This window comes from Mugil cephalus, chromosome 18 (genome assembly GCF_022458985.1).
Source record: "Mugil cephalus isolate CIBA_MC_2020 chromosome 18, CIBA_Mcephalus_1.1, whole genome shotgun sequence".
NCBI classification, from domain to species: domain Eukaryota; kingdom Metazoa; phylum Chordata; class Actinopteri; order Mugiliformes; family Mugilidae; genus Mugil; species Mugil cephalus.
This window is the reverse complement of record NC_061787.1, coordinates 2,765,054-2,783,149: the sequence shown is the minus strand read 5'-3', so window position 1 is coordinate 2,783,149 and position 18,096 is coordinate 2,765,054. Positions and strand designations below refer to the sequence as shown.

Genomic DNA, 18,096 nt, shown 5'->3' with positions numbered 1-18,096 from the left:
AAAATTGTGAGAAAAGTTGCCACAGAAAAAAGAAATTTTTCTACAAATAAATAATTCCCCAAATAAATCGGTTTATTAGACGCTTGCTCACAATATCATCCCTTAGTAAAAACCATACCTGTGAATAAACCCATGATACTGATTATTAAAACTATTTTGTCAAAAAAAAAAAAAAAAACATTTCAGACATGACATTATTTCAAGAAGGTTGCAATTTGTATTTAGGTAGTAAAACCAACATTTTTAAAAATCCAAGCACTGTATATCATAGATATGTGTGTGATGTTTTTAACAAATCAAACCGTTTGGAATTCAGTCCAAAACACTTTGTGGAGTACGTTAGTTTACATGCACGGCTGCCTCTGCTGGAACTGTACCAGGCTAACACAAAGATAGAGAGAGAGGTCTCTTCAGCACTGGACAGCTCCACAGAGACACATCAAATTGATCGTCTCATTTTGAGGCTTTTAGGAAAATTTATGGTACTGCATTTAGGTCCCGCAGGAACCTACACATGGACGCTCCACCAGTGTGAGTCATTTCTACTACTTGTCAGTCTGTATTCCCTCTGTAACAACACTACCCGAGCACAAATTCTGTTTTGTAAATTGAACTTCGGTCTAAACTTCACCAAACATGAGTTCATACACTGTATCTTCAGCTCTTCTCAGTTGACCTCGTCAATTCTATATTAATCCAAAGCAACCAATTTGAAAATGTCTGAGATCGAGAAGCAGCTGGAAATACTAAAGAGGAAACAGGCAGGTGCCTGTGTCAGTTAACCCAGAAGCATAAATTGCAGTTACTCATACATATTCCCAACATATTGAAGTGGACAAAAGTTTCTATCACCAAACTTTTTTCCTGCATCAGATGAGACCCATGTACACTGAGCTTCCAAGCTAGACCCATGATTTGGAGGCAATAGTGAATGTTGTGTCTGCCACACACTGGCTCCATCTTCTTCACCCACAATGCAAAGGACAAAAACTTGATACTCACATGGGACTGGAGGAATCTGTTCTGATCCTGTATTCATTCTCCGGTGAATTGTGCTTTAAACCTTTAGGGAAATGATGTCAGACTGGGCTGATCTCCAGAATGTACCACATGCTGAAATGACACTGAACCCCCACATGCTCCCAGTACATGGCACTAGAGTGTGAATGTTGTTATGACTGGGGGTCATGATCTTGTTTTTGTCAGAGATGTATTGACAGTTCACTCTCTCGTTTCCTCCTTTTCAGAGAGATTCAGGGTGTGTGTGTCTTTGTGTGTGAGAAATCCAGGTGCTCATCGATTCCTGATTACCCACGTGACTGGGTTGCCACCTGCAGATTGACTACAGTTAAAGTTCCAGCTGAGCAGGCCGACATTCTCCTACTCTCCCTCTTCCCAACTGACAGCATTTCATTCCGTTCATTTATTAGGCTAAAGCTCAAACTGTCATCTTATGATCATTGAAATATTGTGAATAGTTGTAAAGAATTTTTCAAGGGGTAGCAGACTTGAGTAGGAGGAAGAATCTTTTTTAACTTAATTATTTTTCTCCTGTTTATGTCTGTTAGGAGTTAGGTCAGTTTGACTGTCTTTTGTTTTCATCTTTATTTTGGAAACAGGCATGGTAGGATCCTCATTTAGCTGTTTTGTTTGTTGTTTTGGCATTGCTCCATTCCGAAGATTAAAAAAGTGTCAGATGGTATATTTGACTGTCCTCCTCGGGAGTGAGAATAGCAGGGGACCTTATCATGTGTGAGTGACTGGATAGATGTGTCACTGTGACTGTAAAGTGGTTTGAGTACCAATAGGTATATAAGAAGTTATATAATAAACAAGACCATTCACCAAAACATTTTGCTTCATCACAGCTCCCTTCTCATTTCTAACTGAATTGATTTAATGTTACACATATAAAACATTAAATACAATACAGTGTCTCTACAGGCTGTAACTTTTTCCTTCTTGTCCCAATAACAAAACTTCAGTTCATCTGACATCCAAAACAGCTTGGTGGAGCCACAACAGGATAATTTTTGGAGTATTTGGTTTAAATCATAGGAAATCAGGAAATATTTTATTTGATCTTTTTTCCATTGACATGTTTTGTAATTCATTTACAATTTAAAAATCACAAGAGGCCCGATCAAGAAGAGGCATAAAACCTAAAGGGTTTAGTTAAAAGTTTCCAGCGTTATAGTAAAGAATAATCAGAATAAAGCAATGCTCATGTTGGTTGCCTATACCCTTGGCCATCTCTAATTTCTATGTCAAAAGAATAAAAATGTCACTGATGTTGACTCAGTGGAGTCCATAGAGCAGCAGGAGCAGAAACACATGTATCTGCTGAGTGAGAGAAACTGAACACTGGCTGCATCACTGGGAGAAGAATGTTTGTGACTGAGCTGCTCACTTCTTCATCAACATCAGCATTTATCTGCAGTCAGAGTCTCTGTCCACACAAGCTGCTGCTGCTTCAACCTCTGGATCATCAGGACACAGCTCATCCTCTCACACCGCACACCCTCCTGTTTATCATGACTCCCACCTGTAGAGAGGAGGAGAAAGAAGAGAGGAGGTGAAGGAGTGTTTCCCTTCATCATCACATCCAGTAGAAAGAGCAGCAGGGACTTGAGTCCTGTTCAGAGCAGCAGTGGAGCAGCTGTGGAGCTCAGCCAGCTTCCTTTCAGCTTCATGTTAAACGTGTTGGAGTGAACACACACAGACCTGCAGAGACTTTTTAGCATCAAGTCTGTTTCCTCTGCAGATTTCACTAAGAAACTGCTGAGAGTCCTGAACGCTTCATTACTGCACCAACACTTTAGTGATGGATTTACTGCTGCTCCATGGAAACAAGATCAGTGACTAAGAAACTCATGGTTACTAAATGTAATGCTGCTTCTGTGATGTGCAGGCTTCAGTCAGACTGATCTCAGAGCTGTGATCAGTTGTTGATCAGATGTGATGAATGACCACCACTGTCTCTATACATCTTGGAAGGCTGTCAGCTGGAATCCAGCTTTATTTCCTGGACACATCAACACAACAACAACAGTCGTCTTCACATCAACTCAAACACATGATCACAACAAGCTTCTGGCTCATTCTGATTGGCTGACTGTTGTCTCTCTCTCTGTCTTTCTGTCCAATCCTGAAGCCTGTCTCCATTCTCCTCTCACAGCTTCACTGAGAAGCTGCAGGTTTACAGGAAACACTGGATCTTTGATACTAACTGTGTTTAGGACGATACTGATGAAAGCAGCATGGACTGACTGGAACCCTCTACTCACTTCAGAGTCTTCAGTTTATAGTCTGGACTCTTCACAAGATCAAGAAGCTGCTTCACTCCTGAAGCCTTCAGGAAGTTGTAACTCAGGTCCAGATGTTTCAGATGGGAGGGGTTGGACTTCAGAGCTGAGACCAGAGAATCACAACTGATCTTTGACAAACTGCAGTAATTCAACCTGAATAAAGAATAAAATATGTAGATTAAATCATGAATAATTCAATCAGATGTGTTCAGGTTTAAATGTTCAGCTCAACATTGCTGTGTCCTAACAGCCTTTAAGCTTCATTGACTTTAACATTTTCTACAGTTTCTGCTACAAACACTCATCTTGAACTAAAGGACATTTACAGATTCATGGAGGAAAGTTGTGGATGAAGATGAATTAGATTCAGTTGGTGATTAAACATATCAGATCTACAACAGTAACAGACAGTGAACTGACCTCAGAATCTCCAGTCTACAGTCTGGACTCTCCAGAAAACCACACAGCTGCTTCACTCCTGAATCCTTCAGACTGTTGTTGTTACTCAGGTCCAGATGTTTCAGATGGGAGGGGTTGGACTTCAGGGCTGAGACCAGATAGTAACAGCTGATGTCTGTCATGTTGCAGTAATTCAGTCTAAATGAAGAATAAAAGGTTTAAAAAGTTCCTTCTTAAAATCACGTATTCAGAGCTGAAGTTTAAAGAAGTTTAAAGTTGAAGATGTTTTGTTCTTTCAGAGTGAACTCTTATAAATTCTGATTCAAACAAAGACATTTGAAGTCGCCACCTTGACTTCTGAGAGAGTGGTATCAAGATGTTGTAACATTTCATTAAATACATCATTTAATTGATTCAGCTAAAATATAAAATAATTGTCAGTTGCTGCTGTGCTTTAAATTTGAAAAACTACAAGGTGGAAATCAAGAGTAACAGAGTTTCAGAGTCAATCATCCAGTGAAGGATTTTCCTTCTTCTTTGAAGCTTTGAAATGTGGAGCTCAACATGGCTCTGCCAGAGTCAATGGACTAAACCACAGAAGAAGAAAACTGACTTTACCATGAAGATCCTCAGTTTGGATCAGTAGAATATCAGCCTGATGTCACCACAACTTTACCATCATATTCATCTCAGCACACAAAGAAAACATGGAGACTGACCTCAGAGTCTCCAGTCTACAGTCTGGACTCTCCAGAAAACCACACAGCTGCTTCACATCTGAATACTTCAGGTTGTTTCCACTCAGGTCCAGATCTTTTAGATGGGAGGGGTCGGACTTCAGAGCTGAGACCAGAGGATCACAGCTGATCTCTGAAACACTGGAGTCCTCCAGACTGAATAAAGAATAAAAGATGAGTTTAGAAAACTCCTGTTCAAGTCACTCATAGATTCATCATGTGTTCAGATTTGAAGGTTCAGAATGAACAAGTTTATGAAATAGAAACTCTAAAAGTTGAAGCCAGTGAGAAGAATCTTCAAACAGTCAAACAGAACAAGGGAAGCAGAAATCTCATTGATATTAATGACAGCCTTTAAATAAAGTCTACTTCTCTGGAACACTGATGCTGTTTGCTTTGAATATGTCACTATAATCATCACTAGACTCCACAAACAGATACTGAACATTTATTAGTTCTAGTCTGATGTGGTGGAAATGATTTTAGTTCTGTTCTAAATGTCTGACAGACTTTAAGGTGGAAATGAAGAGTGTCAGAGTTTCAGAGTCAATCATCCAGTGGAGGATTTTTCTTCTTCTATGAAGCTTTGAAATGAGAAGCTCAACATGGCTCTGCCACAGTCAATGGACTAAACCACAGAAGAAGAAAACAGACTTTACCATGAAGATCCTCAGTGTGGATCAGTAGAATATCAGCCTGATGTCACCACAACTTTACCATCATATTCATCTGAGCACACAAAGAAAACATGGAGTCTGACCTCAGAGTCTCCAGTTTATAGTCTGGACTCTCCACAAGACCAAAAAGCTGCTTCACATCTGATAACTTCAGGTTGTTTCCTCTCAGGTCCAGATGTTTCAGATGGGAGGGGTTGGACTTCAGAGCTGAGACCAGAGAATCACAGCTGATCTCTGTCAAACTGCAGCTCTTCAATCTGAATAAAGAATAAAAGATGTAGTAATCAGTGTCAGGACTGATTTGAGTTTTCTGTGAATACTTTCAGGTCTAAGTTAATGATGTGTTTTCTTGCTTTCTAATCTGTGTCTTTCATTTATCTGCTGTATCTTCTAGCCAAGCTTCCATCTGATGAATATACTGCAACAGTAAGATTTAGGCTACGTGTGCTTGTCTGTTGGGTTGAGAATTAGGCAACAGGTGTTGGTAAGCTGCTGTTTGGAGAGACACACTCAAGTACGAAAGTGTTGGAGTCCATGATGTTCGTACTAAACAGTTGTGTTTCTAAATCAGATTTAGTTGCTGTTAGTTAAACAGACTTTTAGAACTTGTGTTTGTTGGCTAATGCTACCTATTCATTCCCTGCCTGGCTGCTAGCATGTTTTAGGGTCCTGTCTCTGTGGTGGACTGATGCCTCTGAGCTGCTCTAGTCACAGTAGGAGGACAAGATATAGGCGGTGAAATAGAAAAACAGACAGAGGCACTTGAGGCCTTATTCTGTTGTGAACAACCAGCTTTTCTGACTCAAATGATTTCTCCTCAGTGTAGTTCGTCCTCCAACAATGCTCACTGACCCTATGTTACTTATCCATGTTTCACTAGCCCTATGTAGTGTTCTTCAAGAAATGTACCTTTAACTATCTGACTAAAACTACCCATCTAAAATAGATACAAGCGTAACTCCATTTATCAAATGTTGTTTATTTGATTTAGTGCTTCATTGCTCTTTAAGCTTCTTTTACTTTAAGAACTAACAGTGGACATTTTCTACAGTTTCTGCTACAAACACTGGTCTTGAACTAAAGGACATTTACAGATTTATGGAGGAAAGTTGTGGATGAAGATGAATTAGATTCAGTTGGTGATTAAACATATCAGATCTACAACAGTAACAGACAGTGAACTGACCCCAGGACCTCCAGTCTACAGTCTGGACTCTCCAGAAAACCACACAGCTGCTTCACTCCTGAATCCTTCAGGTTGTTGTTACTCAGGTCCAGATGTTTCAGATGGGAGGGGTTGGACTTCAGAGCTGAGACCAGAGAATCACAGCTGATCTCTGACAAACTGCAGCTCTCCAATCTGAAAAGAATATAAGATGTAGATAAAATCATGAATAATTCAAATAGATGTGTTCAGGTTTTAAATGTTCAGCTCAACATTACTGTGTCCTAACAGCCTTTTAGCTTCATTGACTTTAACAACTAATAGTGGACATTTTCTACAGTTTCTGCTACAAACACTGGTCTTGAACTATAGGACATTAACAGATTTATGGAGGAAAGTTGTGGATGAAGATGAATTAGATTCAGTTGGTGATTAAACATATCAGATCTACAACAGTAACAGACAGTGAACTGACCTCAGAGTCTCCAGTCTACAGTCTGGACTCTCCAGAAAACCACACAGCTGCTTCACTCCTGAATCCTTCAGGTTGTTGTTAGTCAGGTCCAGATGTATCAGATAGGAAGGGTTGGATTTCAGAGCTGGTCCCAGAGAATCACAGCTGATCTCTGATAAACTGCAGTTCTTTAGTCTGAATAAAGAATAAAAGATGTGGTAAACAGTGTCAGGACTGATGCGAGTTTTCTGTGAATACTTTCAGGTGTAAGTTAATAATGGTTTTTCTTACTTTCTAATCTATGTATGTTATTTATCTGCTGTATCTTCTAGCCAAGCTTCCATCTGATGAATATACTGCAACAGTAATATTTAGGCTACGTGTGCTTGTCTGTTGGGTTGAGAATTAGGCAACAGGTGTTGGTAAGCTGCTGTTTGGAGAGACATACTCTAGTAGAAATGTGTTGGACTCCATGATGTTTGTACTAAACAGTTGTGTTTCTAAATCAGATATAGTTGTAAACAGACTTTTAGAACTTGTGTTTGTTGGCTAATGCTACCTATTCATTCCCTGCCTGGCTGCTAGCATGTTTTAGGGTCCTGTCTCTGTGGTGGACTGATGCCTCTGAGCTGCTCTAGTCACAGTAGGAGGAAAAGATATAGGCGGTGAAATAGAAAACAGACAGAGGCACTTCGGGCCTTATTCTGTTGTGAACAACCAGCTTTTCTGACTCAAATGATTTCTCCTCTGTGTAGTTCGTCCTCCAACAATGCTCACTGACCCTATGTTACTATCCATGTTTCACTAGCCCTATGTAGTGTTCTTCGAGAAATGTACCTTTAGCTATCTGACTAAAACCACCATCTAAAATAGATAAGAGCATAACTATTATCAAATGCTGTTTCTTTGATTGAGTGATTATTTCTCTTCAAGCTTCATTTAACAACTAACAGTGGACATTGTCTACAGTTTCTGCTACAAACACTGGTCTTGAACTAAAGGATATTTTACAGATTTATGGAGGAAAGTTGTGGATGAAGATGAATTGGATTCAGTCGGTGATTAAACATATCAGATCTACAACAGTAAACAGACAGTGAACTGACCTCAGAGTCTCCAGTCTACAGTCTGGACTCTCCAGAAAACCACCTATTGGACATACCGATGGACACTCAAAAGTGTCCCATCGCTGCCGGCGAACTCTTAATTAAATTGTCAAATCAATTTTATTTGTATAGCCCAAAGTCACAAAACACATTTTGCCTGATGACAAAGTCGCCTGTTAACTGAATAGCGAATCTGACTAACTAACCCTAAGACACAGCAAAGCAGAAAGTAGGACTAACTTTTGCTCAGTTAACATTATTTGACTCTGAGTGGTGGCATTGGAGCCCCTAGCAGTAGCGGACCTCCTGTTCGGAAGATATTTTCATTCTTTTGCCCAAACAACAACTTAAAGTTGTTGGTTGGGCTTTCTTTTTCTCTCGTGCTGTCTTCGTGTCATCATGGATACTTCATACATACATGGGAGACACTGGAGGCGGGACGCGTGCAGCAGGTCTGAGGTGGGCAAATCTCAGAGCGGGAGGGGGCGCACATAAACGTTGCTATTTTTACTGCTAAATTGAGAAAATTTACCACATTGTCGTGTTTATAATACTTAAAATTCATTATCAATAATTATGATATCATATTGGGTGGGTTGTGGTGGTTGGTTTGGATTATCGAGGGGGTTGCAACCCACCCCCCCATAAATTTACGCCTATGGCTGTGAGCCTTGAACGTCTGTGGTGATGGACGACCAGAGCTGAGAGTATCGGACCTCCGTGGAGCAGGAGTAAAAATGGGCCGGGATTTCCTGCGAATGTTGCTAGGATGGAAGGGTCCACGTGTCGGTGGTGAGGAGGCCTGTGACCCGGCATCCAGTGGGGGAAAATCCTTGACGCTGAGAATGTCATATTTATCAGTGAAGTGGATGTTCATTAAAGTGAGGGGGTTCAAGGCCCTGGATGAAATAGCGTGGAGCAGGCAGCGGCTTTGGGTTTCCGAGCCGTGTCCAAGTGTCTTCAGGCGCGGTAGACGGCAAACGGGCATCAGCGGCTGAGTGTCGAGTCAAGTCACCGGATTCAACAAGGGACGCAGCTCTGGCGGCATGGAAGGGAGGGATGGTTTCGGGCCCAGAGTCAGTCTGAGGTTGACCTGATCCGAAGATGATAGTATCCAAGAGATTCTCTGCTGCTTGGATCTGATACAGTATGGATAATCTCTTCTCCAGTTCGGATACCTTGTTAGATAGCCGGGCACAGCTGAGACAGTCAGGCTGTTAGGGAGATGTGAGTGGAGCCATTTTTTTTTTGTTTTGTTTGTTTGTTTGTTTGTTTACTGGATGACTTGTCCAAAGGAGGTGTTTTCTGGGGAAAAGGGTACCGCTGTGGCAAGTAAAGATGTCTTTGTTGCATGTATGTAGCGTGTAGTTACAGTACGGAGTTAGAGCAAAGAGAAACTCTACCACAGGCTAGCTGTGAGAACCAGTGAGGGAGGGATCAACGCTTACCGGCAGAGGCCTCCTGCGATGATTCAGCTTAGGTAAGTGGATCGGGTGGTTATAGTTATGATTCCTCTTGTCGGATGGTGAAGTTTGATGGTGGAACTATGCTCAAGAAACTTCGGTCCGGATGCTAGTAGCGCTTAGTTTAGCCGAGGCGGCGAGTCAGCTAAACTAAGCTAAACTTACAGACGGCGCGGGTAGTAACAAAACAGCATGTAAAGATATGTTAAATTGTCACAGATTACAACAGGACCCACACAGCTGTGATGGTGAACCAATCTCGAGTAAAAAAAATCACCGCAGCACCAAAGTTTTGAGGGTTGGGAATAGCTAAAGTGGATCCAAAAAAAAAAAAAAAAAAACACGGCGAAAAGTTTGTTCAGCATGTGAGAGTTTTTCCTCCGTTGCGCATGCATAGTGTTTTTCACAAAAATCTCTTTAAGCTTCGTTGACTTCAACATCTTACAGTCGACATTTTCTAATATTTTCTGCTGCAAACATTCATCTTGGACTAAAGGATCTACAACAGTAACAGACAGTGAACTGACCCCAGAATCTCCAGTCTACAGTCTGGACTCTCCAGAAAACCACACAGCTGCTTCACTCCTGAATCCTTCAGGTCTTTGTTGTTAGTCAGGTCCAGATGTTTCAGATGGGAGGGTTGGACTTCAGAGCTGAGACCAGATAGTAACAGCTGATGTCTGTCATGTTGCAGTAATTCAGTCTAAATAAATAATAAAAGGTGTGAGTTTAAAAAGTTCCTCCTTCAAATCACGTGTTCAGAGCTGAAGGAAGGTTCAAAATGAACAAGTTTAAAGTTGAAGATGTTTTGTTCCTTCACAGTGAACTCTTATAAATTCTGTTTCAAACAAAGACATTTGAAGTCGCCACCTTGACTTCTGAGAGAGTGGTATCAAGATGTTGTCACATTTTATAAAATAAATAATTTAATAGCTGAAATATGAAATAATTGTCAGTTTCTGCTGTGCTTTTAAGTTAAAAAACTACAAGGTAGAAATCAAGCGTGTCAGAGTTTCACAGTCAATTATCCAGTGAAGGATTTTTCTTCTTCTATGAAGCTTTGAAATGTGGAGCTCAACATGGCTCTGCCACAGTCTATGGACTAAAACACAGAAGAAGAAACCTGACTTCACCATGAAGATCCTCAGTGTAGATCAGTAGAATATCAGTCTGATGTCACCACAACTTTACCATCACATTCATCTCAGCACACAAAGAAAACATGGAGTCTGACCTCAGAGTCTCCAGTTTATAGTCTGGACTCTCCAGTAAACCACACAGCTGCTTCACATCTGAATACTTCAGCTTGTTTCCACTCAGGTCCAGATCTTTTAGATGGGAGGGGTCGGATTTCAGAGCTGAGACCAGAGGATCACAGCTGATCTCTGAACCACTGGAGTCATCCAGTCTGGATAAAGAATAAAACATGAGTTTAGAAAGTTCCTGCTTGAAGTCACTCATAGATTCATCTTTGTTCAGAGTTGAAGGTTCAGAATGAACAAGTTAAGAAATAGACAGATAGATGGATAGATGCACCTTTATTGTCCCATGAGGGAAATTAATTTTTACACTCTGTCACAAGCAACATAAAACAACATGTAGAACATCACCAACATTGAACCAGTTGATTCTGTGCTTTTAAGTTGAAAAACTACAAGGTGGAAATGAAGAGTGTCAGAGTTTCAGAGTCAATCATCCAGTGGAGGATTTTTTTTTTTTTGTGGAGCTCAACATGGCTCTGCCACAGTCAACGGATTAAACCACAGAAGAAGAAACCAGACTTTACCATTAAGATACTCAGTGTGGATCAGTAGAATATCAGCCTGATGTCACCACAACTTTAACATCATATTTATCTCAGCACACAAAGAAAACATGGAGTCTGACCTCAGAGTCTCCAGTTTATAGTCTGGACTCTCCTCAAGATGAAGAAGATGCTTCACATCTGATAACTTCAGGTTGTTGTTACTCAGGTCCAGATGTTTCATATGGGAGGGGTTGGACTTCAGAGCTGAGACAGAGAATCACAGCTTATCTTTGACAAACTGCAGCTCTTCAATCTGAATAAAGAATAAAAATGAGCTCCATATTTAAATTCATGATGTGTTTCATCCTGGGACTCAGATCAGCAGCCTTCTATCAATCTGACTCAACAACATCAGTGACAGTCTGTGACTGTGTATTTAGGTTTTATCATCATGGTGAGAAGGAAATGGACTGTTGCACCAAAGCATCATATTTACCAGGACTTATTGTTTTAAGATTAGAAGTTACTTATATTTTGGGGAGTTTCAGTGATGTGTTAAATGTTCTGATATGATAGTTGATGATGTATGATTGTAATAAATTAGAAGACTTGTTGTGAGTCAATGTTCTTCAGTTGTTCAGAAAAACAGGACATTTGAGAAAGAAGTACAATCTTCTTCAGATTAGAAATACTGAACATTAATCAACTGAAGAACATTTGACACATCAGTCAATGATCTGAAGTGAATAAATAAAGAAAACCTCCAACAGCTCCAGTCAGTGAACTGACCTCAGAGTCTCCAGTCTACAGTTTGGACTCTCCAGTCCAGCAGACAGATGCTTCACTCCTGAATCCTTCAGGTCATTATCACTCATGTCCAGCTCTGTCAGATAGGAAGGGTTGGACTTCAGAGCTGAGGACACGACTTCACAGTGAGCCTCTGAGAGTCCACGTCCAGTAAATCTGTGGTTAGAAAGCATATAAATCTGTAAAATGAGATCATTACCATTCTGGATCCAGACTGAATGAGTATAAAACAGAGTGAGGTGATCATCTGATGAACATCTGATTGATTCTGCTAATGATCAGGACTCACTGAGCCTTTCTGCAGTTCCTCACAGCTGGGATCAGCCTCCGTCGTCCCTCATCTGATGTGTTGTACTTCTTCAGGTCCAACTCTTCCAGAATCTCCTCTGACATCTGCAGCATGTAGGCCAGAGCTGAGCACTGGATCTCAGAGAGTTTATTCTTTGATCTGTTCTTTGACTTCAGGAACTCTTGGATCTCCTGATGAACTGAGAGGTCGTTCATCTCCATCAGACAGTGGAAGATATTGGTGCTTCTGTCAGGAGAGCTTGTATAAGTGTTTATATTCTTCAAGTTGTAGATGGCTCTCTGGATAATTTCTGGACTGTTCTCTGTCTGACCCAGCAGACCTCCTAAGAGTCTGTGGTTGGACTCCAGAGAGAGGCCATGAAGGAAGCGAATAAACAGGTCCAGGTGACCGTTTTTACTCTCTAGGGATTTATACATGGCTCCATACAAGAAGTTATCCAGAGATTTAATGTAGTCCTGGTGGCCTTTCCCCAAGAAGTCCTCCAGAACCTCTGTCTTCTTGTTAGTGTAACAGTGGAACATGTAGACTGCAGCCAGAAACTCCTGAACGCTCAGATGAACAAAGCAGTAAACTGATTTCTGGAAGATCACACTCTCTCTTTTGAAGATCTCTGTACAAACTCCTGAGTACACTGAGGCCTCTGTCACATCCAGACCACAGCGCTCCAGGTCTTCTTGGTAGAACATGATGTTTCCTTCCTCCAGATGTTCAAACGCCAGCCTCCCCAGCTTCAGAAGAACTTCCCTGTCAGCCTCCATCAGCTCCAGTGGACTCGTCTCATGCCCCTCATGGTACTTGTTCTTCTTCCTCTTTGTCTGAACCATCACAAAGTGTGAGTACATGTCAGTCAGGGTCTTGGGCAGCTCACCTCTCTGCTCTGTAGTCAACATGTGCTCAGAACTGTAGCAGTGATCCAGCAGAAGACTGGGACTACACAGGATGTGGAGGCTCCTGGAGGTCTTGATGTGGGAGATGATTCTGCTGGACAGCTCTTCATCACTGAACTCTTCCTGAAGTACTCCTCCTTCTGGGCGTCAGTGAAGCCTCGTACTTCTGTTACCCTGTCAACACATGTAGGAGGGATCTGATTGGCTGCTGCAGGTCTGGAAGTGATCCAGACCAGAGCCGAGGGAAGCAGGTTCCCCTTGATGAGGTTTGTCAGCAGCACGTTGACTGATGCCTTCTGTGTGACATCAGACACAACCTCACTGTTGTTGAAGTCCAGTGAAAGTCTGCTTTCATCCAGGCCGTCAAAGATGAACAAAAGTTTACAGACAGCCAGCTCCTCTGCTGTGACCTTCTGTAATGTTGGATGGAAAACATGGAGCAGCCTGAGAAGACTGTACTGCTCATCTTTGATCAAGTTCAGCTCCCTGAACGAAAGCACAATCACCACACTGACATCTTGGTTTTCCAAACCCTCTGCCCAGTCCAGAGTGAACTTCTGCACTGAGAAGGTTTTTCCAACACCAGCGACGCCGTAGGTCAGAACCACTCTGATGTGTCTCTCTTGGTCAGGTGAGGCTTTGAAGATGTCGTGGCACCTGATTGGAGTGTCATGGAGGGCCTTCATCTTGGAAGCTGTCTCAAGCTGCTTCACCTCATGTTGGGTATTAACCTCTTCACTCTGTCCCTCTGTGATGTAGAGCTCAGTGTAGATCCTGTTGAGGAGGGTTCCTCTTCCTCTTACATCAGTTCCTTCAGTCACATGTTCACATCTCCTCCTCAGGCTGATCTTATGTTCATCTAAAACCTCCTGCAGGCCAACATCATCTGGAAAGAAGAACAAACAAGAGACAGAAAGAAACAGTCATCCCTGTTTAAGTCACAAAGTACAGAAAACTGACTTTAAAGAGTTTATTTTTCCTCTTCTCATGATAACTCATTTTTAGAGGACACGTTAGAAATGCTCTTTGTTTTATCAGCCTCTGAGGGGGCGTGTCAGTGTTTGATTGACAGCAGCTCATCTGCAGCTCTTCATCTAACAGCTCACTGTGGTTGTTCCTTCCTTCTTTTAACTGCACTACCAACAAAATACTACTAATCAGGTAACAAACATTTCCTCTGGCTGTTTCCAAATAAAAGCCTCTTAGTGGCCGATTACAACAGGAACAGATCAATTTATATCAGCAGTAATTAACAAAGATCAGATATGAGTAAAATAAGGCGGGCATGTGAAGTTCAAGGAAAGAAAAGAGAATAAATAAAACTATAGGAATCTAAACTGATTTTACCAAGAGTCCATCATCAGACAGATGTACAGTCTTACTTGTTCTGGATCTTTGTCCACACTGGGGACAGGAGGAGTGTCCTGATGAAGCAGACTGGTCCCAGTATGAGGTGATGCACTGTCTGCAGAACCAGTGTCCACAGCTGGTAGAGACTGGATCCTTCAGGACGTCCTGACACAAAGCACAGCAGGACAGCTGCTCCTCACAGAAACATGACTCCTCTTCCTCTCACTGTCAACACATTTACACTTTTTTGGTGAAACATTTGACATGACTGTCCACGAAGCTCAGATGCTCACAGAGAACAGGACAAGCTCTCTGTGAGCCTGAAAGAATGGCTGCATGTCTCCAGTAGCTTTGTGAAGAATAACCTTTTATTTTTAGTGTGTTAATGGTTGTTTTTGTCTGCCTTGTTGTTGTGTTTCTGTGCCTTAAACCAATCAAAATGGTTTCTGGTCGTTTTTGTCTTTTTGTGCTGTTTTTATTTAGTTTTTTCTAGAGTCGTTGACTGTGCAACGTGAACGTGAACGTGAACGTGAAGCCTTTGGCTGCAGGATCGATGGACTGTGTGCACTTGATGGGACACAGAGGGAGCGTGCCATGAGAAGTGCTTTGCAGACCTGGTTCGTAGGACCACAGTACGCCTGTGCTGGCTTCAGACTCTTCAGGTGGACACACCTCCGTTTGAGTTTACATCCCTCCCTCAGCCACAAGGACAAGGAAACACCATGCGACAACAATCCATGCCACTGTTGCTATGCAATGGCCAAACAAACCACATTGCATTGGACACTGTTTTGCTATAATGCTGATTCTGTACATTTGTTGACTGCACTCTTTGTTTTTATTTTACTTTTAATCTAATCTTATTTTGTCTTTCTTGTGGTTTTTATGAGTGTTTCTTTTATGTGCAACAAAGTTACTGTGACAAAGTATTTTTCCCGGGGATCATTAAAGTCTAAGATTTCAACTCTGCTGCTTTCATCAACACCAATGACTCCTTCGTTTTCCTATCTGTCATATTAAACACTGAGTGATCTACCTGCTGTTTTTCAACACTTCCTGCAGAGACTTCACAGTAAAAGTCTTCCATCAAAGAGAGCTGATTCTGTCCTTCACTGTTGTAGCTTGAGTTAGTTCAGTCTGAACTGAGCTTAGAAGAGTCTAAGAAGTGTTACTGACAGGGAACTGGATGATAGGGAGGACTGATCAGATAAAGATCACATTCTGACTATACTGGCTGGTTGCTACACACTGACTATGGGAGGATGAGAAAACTGCAGTTCAATCCATCCACTAGGAGCCCAGCTGTAAATTATTACAAACTTCAACATTAGGACAAATATATCTGAATATTGATGAGTGGACATTCTGAAATGGAGGTTCTCAATGTTTTACCACAGAAATACCATCAGTACTTCCTGGTTCTAAAACCCAGAATAGGATCTTACCTTACCTGCACTAAAACATCTGCATCATGACTATAAATCTTTCAGCAGAACATTTCTGCCTTATCCTAAAATCAACATCAGGTCAGTTTACAGTAGAAACAGTCTCTTACTTTGTGTCTGAAGGTCCTGGTTCTCCACTGAATTCTGGAGGATTAATCTTGGAGTTGTCACTCTTCATAGACAGACAGCTGGATACTGTAGACTCTGCTCTCTGTCTGTGGTACTGACCTCTGCAGAAAATATGTTTAATACGACACATTACGATGCTAAAAGATTTAATTCATCTCACACTTGGGGATAAATAAAGTTACAGTTATATTAAGAACATTTGGTTAACATGAGAACTGTCAGTTTATTTATTATTTATTTAGTGTTTATTGATGATGTGACAGATTGATGAATTCTGAAGTAGAGAGATATTCAGACAAATGAAGAAAGATGATTGGATGGTGCTTCACAGCCAGATGGACAATGAGCCATGAGATAGTGTGAAAGAAACCCAGGAGTTTGTGGAGTAAAGAAGTGGAATATTCTGCAGGGGTCAAGTCAACTTTAACCTAATTCAAACGTATTTCACTTAAAGACAAAACTGAAGAAAGAATCAACAAGTGAAGACAGCTGCAGTAAAGACCAGGCTCAGCAGAACAAAGGAGGAAACTATTCTGTGATGATGTGCATGAACTCAGGCTTCAGTCACTGTCTGCAAAGATTCTGGACAAAGTGTTCATTTTATTTATGATTAGGAGAATTTGTCCAATAAACTAGAGGATTATATAGTCTATATAAATAGAGGATTGTGCATTAAAATGTTTTTAATTCTTACAGATTTACTCCAGGTGGAGTTTGTGAATACTCTCAAATTAAAGGTGAGAACCAACAGTCTCTACGACCACCTACAATTTTTAACTGTATCTTGAATAAACTTTGGTGAACATGTAGAATAACAAATACATTTCAGCTAATCTCAGTTAATCTCAATCAACCACTGGGGACAGAAAATATCCTGGAACTGACAGAAGTGATTAAAATGAGTCATGAACAAGTTAGTAGTAGTTCTCTTACTTTGTGTCTGAGGGTCGAGGTTCTCCACTGAAGTTGGAGGTTGATGGTTGGGACCTGTCACTCTTCATAGACAGACAGCTGATCTGTCCTCCTCTTCCTCCATCTTTTGGCCTTCAGTCAGTCTGAGAGATAAACCAGAAACACTCAGTGAGTTTGCATCAGCTTCAGTTCCAGTGCTCCAGGTTGATCAAAGAATGATGGGAACTGTAGTTTTAGTACAGATTGTTCTCTGAACTTAAATAAATATTTGTTTATATTAGAATATGGGCAGAGAGAAAGGGACAGGAACAGGTTTAAGATCTGAAAAATAAAAAAAATGATAGATTTTTAAAACAGAGTCAGCTTAAAAAAGCTGCATCAGTAGCTGTTAGCATAGCAGAAAATACTTGATAAACATGTCATAGCATAGCATAGCATAGCATACTGGATAATTTAGCTTCAAACTGAACGAAGAGTAAAATGATTCTATGATGTGTATTAGTCATTCAGCTCAGTGAAACTTTAACAAAGCAACAAAAATTTCCCAAAAAACTGAAGAAAGGGAAAAACCCTTAGCTTTAGATCAGACGTGTCCTCTTTTTTAGACCTGAAAATGTGTCAAACTCAAACATGTTTAAATTCACACACTACACATGCGCACCAACTAACATATTACAGCCTCTTTAGTGATTTGTGCTACTGCAACTGGGGTGGGACAACTAAAAGTGCTCAGAGTGTATGGTTGGCAGAGAGTCAGTGGCATTAATGAATGACAGTGATGTGTTGTTCAAAACTCAGTTTATTGTCCAGGATGAATCCAAAGTACATTTGATTCTCCACCATTTCAACTACTTGACCCTATGTTTCCAAGTTATGGTCTACATTTGTTTTCTAACTACGCAGTTAGCTAACTATTAATATAAGACAACACAATATCATACGATACAGTAGAGAGAAGTAGAGGAGATATTCAGACAAATGAAGAAAGATGATTGGATGGTGCTTCAAGCCCAGATGGACAATGAGCCCTGAGATATTGTGAAAGAACCCAGGGGTTTGTGGAGTAAAGAAGTGGAATATTCTGCAGGGGTCAAGTCAACTTTAACCTAATTCAAACGTATTTCACTTAAAAAAAACAAAACTGAAGAAAAAATCAAAAAAGTGAAGACAGCTGCAGTAAAGACCAGGACTCAGCAGAAC

The 18,096-nt window shown here is 41.0% G+C and overlaps 1 pseudogene; it reads right to left on the bottom strand.

Annotated features, from left to right (window-relative positions):
- Positions 1-66: 66 nt before the first annotated feature.
- On the bottom strand, positions 67-17,049 carry LOC124995456 (annotated as a pseudogene).
- Between the last annotated feature and the right edge of the window lie 1,047 nt (positions 17,050-18,096).